General features: G+C 39.7%; 1 protein-coding gene across 2 annotated transcripts in view; it reads right to left on the bottom strand.

Annotated features, from left to right (window-relative positions):
- Positions 1-6,728: 6,728 nt before the first annotated feature.
- Positions 6,729-7,895, bottom strand: part of LOC137413570 (angiopoietin-2) — a 105,054-nt gene continuing 103,887 nt past the window's right edge. Inside the window, exon 10 of one of the 2 annotated variants that reach the window (XM_078767344.1) lies at positions 6,729-7,346. The gene's annotated coding sequence lies outside the window, so the exon portion shown is untranslated. The remainder of the gene's footprint in view (positions 7,347-7,895) is intronic. The other variant, XM_078767343.1, reaches the window with a different exon arrangement.

Below are 7,895 nucleotides of genomic sequence, written 5' to 3'. Positions count from 1 at the left end.
AAAGTGGTTTTCTGCACCAACACAAGTGCGAAAAGTGGTTTTTCAACACTAACACAAGTGCGAAAAGTGGTTTTTCAACACTAACACAAGTGCGAAAAGTGGTTTTTCAACACTAACACAAGTGCGAAAAGTGGTTTTTCCACACTAATACAAGTGCAAAAGTGGTTTCTTGCACCAACACAAGTGCGAAAAGTGTTTTTTCAACACTAACACAAGTGCGAAAAGTGGTTTTTCAACACTAACACAAGTGCGAAAAGTGGTTTTTCAACACTAACACATGTGCGAAAAGTGGTTTTTCAACACTAACACAAGTGCGAAAAGTGGTTTTTCCACACTAATACAAGTGCAAAAGTGGTTTCCTGCACCAACACAAGTGCGAAAAGTGGTTTTTCAACACTAACACAAGTGCGAAAAGTGGTTTTTCAACACTAACACAAGTGTGAAAAGTGGTTTTTCAACACTAACACAAGTGCGAAAAGTGGTTTTGCCACACTAATACAAGTGCAAAAGTGGTTTCCTGCACCAACACAAGTGCGAAAAGTGGTTTTTCAACAATAACACAAGTGCGAAAAGTGGTTTTTCAACACTATCACAAGTGCAAAAAGTGTTTTTTCCACACTAATACAAGTGCAAAAGTGGTTTCCTGCACCAACACAAGTGCGAAAAGTGGTTTTTCAACACTAACACAGGCGCGAAAAGTGGTTTTTCCACACTAATACAAGTGCAAAAGTGGTTTCCTGCACCAACACAAGTGCGAAAAGTGGTTTTTCAACACTAACACAAGTGCGAAAAGTGGTTTTTCAACACTAACACAAGTGCGAAAAGTGTTTTTTCCACACTAATACAGGTGCAAAAGTGGTTTTTCCACACCAATACAAGTGCAAAAGTGGTTTCCTGCACCAACACAAGTGCGAAAAGTGGTTTTTCAACACTAACACAAGTGCGAAAAGTGGTTTTTCAACACTATCACAAGTGAGAAAAGTGTTTTTCAACACTATCACAAGTGCAAAAAGTGTTTTTTTCCACACTAATATAAGTGCAAAAGTAGTTTCCTGCATGAACACAAGTGCGAAAAGTGGTTTTTCAACACTAACCCAAGTCCGAAAAGTGGTTTTTCAACACTAACACAAGTGCGAAATGTGGTTTTTCCACACTAATACAAGTGCAAAAGTGGTTTCCTGCACCAACACAAGTGCGAAAGGTGGTTTTTCAACACTAACACAAGTGTGAAGAGTGGTTTTTCAACACTAACACAAGTGCGAAAAGTTGTTTTTCCACACTAATACAAGTGCAAAAGTGGTTTCCTGCACCAACACAAGTGCGAAAAGTGGTTTTTCAACACTAACACAAGTGCGAAAAGTGGTTTTTCAACACTAACACAAGTGCGAAAAGTGGTTTTTCAACACTAACACAAGTGCGAAAAGTGGTTTTTCCACACTAATACAAGTGCAAAAGTGGTTTCCTGCACCAACACAAGTGCGAAAAGTGTTTTTTCAACACGAACACAAGTGCGAAAAGTGGTTTTTCAACACTAACACAAGTGCGAAAAGTGGTTTTTCAACACTAACACAAGTGCGAAAAGTGGTTTTTCAACACTAACACAAGTGCGAAAAGTGGTTTTTCCACACTAATACAAGTGCAAAAGTGGTTTCCTGCACCAACACAAGTGCGAAAAGTGGTTTTTCAACACTAACACAAGTGCGAAAAGTGGTTTTTCAACACTAACACAAGTGCGAAAAGTGGTTTTTCAACACTAACACAAGTGTGAAAAGTGGTTTTTCCACACTAATACAAGTGCAAAAGTGGTTTCCTGCACCAACACAAGTGCGAAAAGTGGTTTTTCAACACTAACACAAGTGCGAAAAGTGGTTTTTCAACACTAACACAAGTGTGAAAAGTGGTTTTTCCACACTAATACAAGTGCAAAAGTGGTTTCCTGCACCAACACAAGTGCGAAAAGTGGTTTTTCAACACTAACACAAGTGCGAAAAGTGGTTTTTCAACACTAACACAAGTGCAAAAAATGGTTTTTCCACACTAATACAAGTGCAAAAGTGGTTTCCTGCACCAACACAAGTGCGAAAAGTGGTTTTTCAACACTAACACAAGTGCGAAAAGTGGTTTTTCAACACTAACACAAGTGCGAAAAGTGGTTTTTCAACACTAACACAAGTGCGAAAAGTGGTTTTTCCACACTAATACAAGTGCAAAAGTGCTTTCCTGTACCAACACAAGTGCGAAAAGTGGTTTTTCAACACTAACGCAAGTGCGAAAAGTGGTTTTTCAACACTAACACAAGTGCAAAAAGTGGTTTTTCCACACTAATACAAGTGCAAAAGTGGTTTCCTGCACCAACACAAGTGCGAAAAGTGGTTTTTCAACACGAACACAAGTGCGAAAAGTGGTTTTTCAACACTATCACAAGTGCAAAAAGTGTTTTTTCCACACTAATACAAGTGCAAAAGTGGTTTCCTGCACCAACACAAGTGCGAAAAGTGGTTTTTAAACACTAACATAAGTGCGAAAAGTGGTTTTTCAACACTAACACAAGTGCGAAAAGTGTTTTTTCCACACTAATACAGGTGCAAAAGTGGTTTCCTGCACCAACACAAGTGCAAAAGTGGTTTTTCAACACTAACACAAGTGCGAAAAGTGTTTTTTCAACACTAATACAAGTGCGAAAAGTGGTTTTTCAACACTAACACAAGTGCAAAAAGTGGTTTTTCCACACTAATACAAGTGCAAAAGTGGTTTCCTGCACCAACACAAGTGCGAAAAGTGGTTTTTCAACACGAACACAAGTGCGAAAAGTGGTTTTTCAACACTATCACAAGTGCAAAAAGTGTTTTTTCCACACCAATACAAGTGAAAAAGTGGTTTACTGCACGAACACAAGTGTGAAAAGTGGTTTTTCAACACTAACACAAGTGCGAAAAGTGGTTTTTCAACACTAACACAAGTGCGAAAAGTGGTTTTTCCACACTAATACAAGTGCAAAAGTGGTTTCCTGCACCAACACAAATGCGAAAAGTGGTTTTTCAACACTAACACAAGTGCGAAAAGTGGTTTTTCAACACTATCACAAGTGCAAAAAGTGTTTTTTTCACACTAATACATGTGCAAAAGTGGTTTCCTGCACCAACACAAGTGCGAAAAGTGGTTTTTCAACACTAACACAAGTGCGAAAAGTGGTTTTTCAACACTAACACAAGTGCGAAAAGTGTTTTTTCCACACTAATACAAGTGCAAAAGTGGTTTCCTGCACCAACACAAGTGCGAAAAGTGGTTTTTCAACACTAACACAAGTGCGAAAAGTGGTTTTTCAACACTAACACAAGTGCGAAAAGTGTTTTTTCCACACTAATACAGGTGCAAAAGTGGTTTCCTGCACCAACACAAGTGCAAAAGTGGTTTTTCAACACTAACACAAGCGCGAAAATTGTTTTTTCAACACTAATACAAGTGTGAAAAGTGGTTTTTCAACACTAACACAAGTGCGAAAAGTGGTTTTGCCACACTAATACAAGTGCAAAAGTGGTTTCCTGCACTAACACAAGTGCGAAAAGTGGTTTTTCAACACTAACACAAGTGCGAAAAGTGGTTTTTCAACACTAACACAAGTGTAAAAAGTGGTTTTTCAACACTAACACAAGTGCGAAAAGTGGTTTTGCCACACTAATACAAGTGCAAAAGTGGTTTCCTGCACCAACACAAGTGCGAAAAGTGGTTTTTCAACACTAACACAAGTGCGAAAAGTGGTTTTTCAACACTATCACAAGTGCAAAAAGTGTTTTTTCCACACTAATACAAGTGCGAAAAGTGGTTTTGCCACACTAATACAAGTACAAAAGTGGTTTCCTGCACTAACACAAGTGCGAAAAGTGGTTTTTCAACACTAACACAAGTGCGAAAAGTGGTTTTTCAACACTAACACAAGTGTGAAAAGTGGTTTTTCAACACTAACACAAGTGCGAAAAGTGGTTTTGCCACACTAATACAAGTGCAAAAGTGGTTTCCTGCACCAACACAAGTGCGAAAAGTGGTTTTTCAACACTAACACAAGTGCGAAAAGTGGTTTTTCAACACTATCACAAGTGCAAAAAGTGTTTTTTCCACACTAATACAAGTGCAAAAGTGGTTTCCTGCACCAACACAAGTGCGAAAAGTCGTTTTTCAACACTAACACAAGTGCGAAAAGTGGTTTTTCAACACTAACACAAGTGCAAAAAGTGGATTTTCAACACTAACACAGGCGCGAAAAGTGGTTTTTCCACACTAATACAAGTGCAAAAGTGGTTTCCTGCACCAACACAAGTGCGAAAAGTGGTTTTTCAACACTAACACAAGTGCGAAAAGTGGTTTTTCAACACTAACACAAGTGCGAAAAGTGTTTTTTCCACACTAATACAGGTGCAAAAGTGGTTTTTCCACACCAATACAAGTGCAAAAGTGGTTTCCTGCACCAACACAAGTGCGAAAAGTGGTTTTTCAACACTAACACAAGTGCGAAATGTGGTTTTTCCACACTAATACAAGTGCAAAAGTGGTTTCCTGCACCAACACAAGTGCGAAAGGTGGTTTTTCAACACTAACACAAGTGTGAAGAGTGGTTTTTCAACACTAACACAAGTGCGAAAAGTTGTTTTTCCACACTAATACAAGTGCAAAAGTGGTTTCCTGCACCAACACAAGTGCGAAAAGTGGTTTTTCAACACTAACACAAGTGCGAAAAGTGGTTTTTCAACACTAACACAAGTGCGAAAAGTGGTTTTTCAACACTAACACAAGTGCGAAAAGTGGTTTTTTCCACACTAATACAAATGCAAAAGTGGTTTCCTGCACCAACACAAGTGCGAAAAGTGTTTTTTCAACACTAACACAAGTGCGAAAAGTGGTTTTTCAACACTAACACAAGTGCGAAAAGTGGTTTTTCAACACTAACACAAGTGCGAAAAGTGGTTTTTCAACACTAACACAAGTGCGAAAAGTGGTTTTTCCACACTAATACAAGTGCAAAAGTGGTTTCCTGCACCAACACAAGTGCGAAAAGTGGTTTTTCAACACTAACACAAGTGCGAAAAGTGGTTTTTCAACACTAACACAAGTGCGAAAAGTGGTTTTTCAACACTAACACAAGTGTGAAAAGTGGTTTTTCCACACTAATACAAGTGCAAAAGTGGTTTCCTGCACCAACACAAGTGCGAAAAGTGGTTTTTCAACACTAACACAAGTGCGAAAAGTGGTTTTTCAACACTAACACAAGTGTGAAAAGTGGTTTTTCCACACTAATACAAGTGCAAAAGTGGTTTCCTGCACCAACACAAGTGCGAAAAGTGGTTTTTCAACACTAACACAAGTGCGAAAAGTGGTTTTTCAACACTAACACAAGTGCAAAAAGTGGTTTTTCCACACTAATACAAGTGCAAAAGTGGTTTCCTGCACCAACACAAGTGCGAAAAGTGGTTTTTCAACACTAACACAAGTGCGAAAAGTGGTTTTTCAACACTATCACAAGTGCAAAAAGTGTTTTTTCCACACTAATGCAAGTGCAAAAGTGGTTTCCTGCACCAACACAAGTGCGAAAAGTGGTTTTTCAACACTAACACAAGTGCGAAAAGTGGTTTTTCAACACTAACACAAGTGCGAAAAGTGGTTTTTCAACACTAACACAAGTGCGAAAAGTGGTTTTTCAACACTAACACAAGTGCGAAAAGTGGTTTTTCAACACTATCACAAGTGCAAAAAGTGTTTTTTCCACACTAATACAAGTGCAAAAGTGGTTTCCTGCACCAACACAAGTGCGAAAAGTGGTTTTTCAACACTAACACAAGTGCGAAAAGTGTTTTTTCAACACTAACACAAGTGCGAAAAGTGTTTTTTCCACACTAATACAAGTGCAAAAGTGGTTTCCTGCACCAACACAAGTGTGAAAAGTGGTTTTTCAACACTAACACAAGTGCGAAAAGTGGTTTTTCAACACCAACACAAGTGCGAAAAGTGGTTTTTCAACACTAATACCAGTGCGAAAAGTGGTTTCCTACACCAACACAAGTGCGAAAAGTGGTTTTTCAACACTAACACAAGTGCGAAAAGTGGTTTCTTTCACCAACACAAGTGCGAAAAGTGGGTCTCACCTGTTATTCCTTACATTTCCACCATCACCCACTATATCATCCCTCACCATCCCAGCCTCACCCACTATCATTTCTTACATTCCACCCTCACCCACGGTGTCATTCCTTACATTCCCACCATCACCCACTGTATCATCCCTTACATTCCCATCCTCACCCACTGTATCATCCCTTACATTCCCACGGTCACCCACTGTATCGTCCCTTACATTCCCATCCTCACCCCAATGTGTCATTCCTTACATTCCCATGCCCATGCACTGTGTCATTCCTTACATTGGAACCATCAACCACTCTATCATCCCTTACATTCCCACCCTCACCCAATGTGTCATTCCTTACATTCCCACCCTCACCCACCGTGTCCTCTCTTACATCCCCAATGTGTGTGTGACATTCCTTACATTCCCACCCTCACCAGCTGCATCATCTCTGATTTTCCTAAGTGCTCTGTTGAGGTGCGACACCGGTACAACGGACCAACTGTTCTTTTGGTTTTGATTTGATTTCGTGTGTGACTAATCGATCAGTAAGTGTGCGTCGCTGTTCCATAATCCTATAGATATGACATATAAAGACAGGAAACGAAATCCGTGCTCTTTCACTTCATCAAGTTTATTTTCAATGACACTCATCATTTCAAGTATGTTTTTGTTGTAAATGTATAAATCAATAATTGCTTTACACATGAATATGTAATCAGTGTTCATCAGATGTACTCTTGGTTGAATCAGAAATCGAACAATTCATATAAACCGTTTTGTGAGTTGGAGGGAAAAGTGGAATAATGATTAGAAGATTCAGTTTTTACTGAAACGAATGTTTGAAGCAATATTGGTTGATGAAATTATTACAAACTGTGTAAAAGGGAAACAGCCAGTGCTCCTGGATGTGCACATATCCTATTGAAACAGGTAAATAGTTGGTCTAAGTCTAACTTGGGCCAGGTGACATATATGTCTAGTACAATGAGCAGGTGCTGAAAGGTGCTTACAATGGGGAAACAAGGTGTAAATAAAGGTGAGAGAATATGATGAGATGATCGTGCTCACCCCGTTGACCTTTGGTTGTACAAGGCTGCGGCATTGACCGGTCCTGGCCGGCCTACCTTTCAGGAGTGACATCACGGCCATGTTTTTGGCGAACCTCCCTAGGCCTTCAGAATTCCTCGGCGGCCGCTGCAGCGTCTGGGAAAAGGTCCAACATGTTCGTCTAAATCAAAAACACACCCAGCCAAAGGATCTTATTTTTTTTTAGCAATGGCAGCAAATAACCCTCAAAGAAAGCACTTCCTGTTGGACTGTAATTGCCTTCTGGCAGATTGTTCACTGCAACCAGTGACCTACTTCAAAAACTCAAGGCTGTCTAAATCAAATCAATGTTCGTCTAAATCAAAAACACACCGAGCCAAAGGATCTTCTTCTTTTTAGCAATAGCAGCAAATAACCCTCAAAGAAAGCACTTCCTGTTGGACTGTAATTGCCTTCTGGCGGATTGTTCACTGCAACCAGTGACCTACTTCAAAAACTCAAGGCCTCTTGATAAAGGGTCTTTCAATGAGCCTCTTAGATTTGAGTTGTGTCTGTGGCAGGCCATTGGTTAGGTTTTAGATGGGGACCTGGTAATCATCAGGCCTACTAAATTCCACAAGTCATACCTTTATTCTGTTCGTCATCCATGAGATTAGCTGCTCATCGAATGTTAACCTCAAGTATGTGGTGCTTTCGAGCCCTAGTCCATAGGGTTTGCTTGATTAGTTAT

Source organism: Myxine glutinosa, chromosome 13 (assembly GCF_964187855.1).
Source record: "Myxine glutinosa chromosome 13, kmMyxGlut1.1, whole genome shotgun sequence".
NCBI classification, from domain to species: Eukaryota; Metazoa; Chordata; class Myxini; order Myxiniformes; family Myxinidae; genus Myxine; species Myxine glutinosa.
Note: the sequence above shows the minus strand (reverse complement) of the source record. Positions and strands in the feature narration are given on the sequence as shown.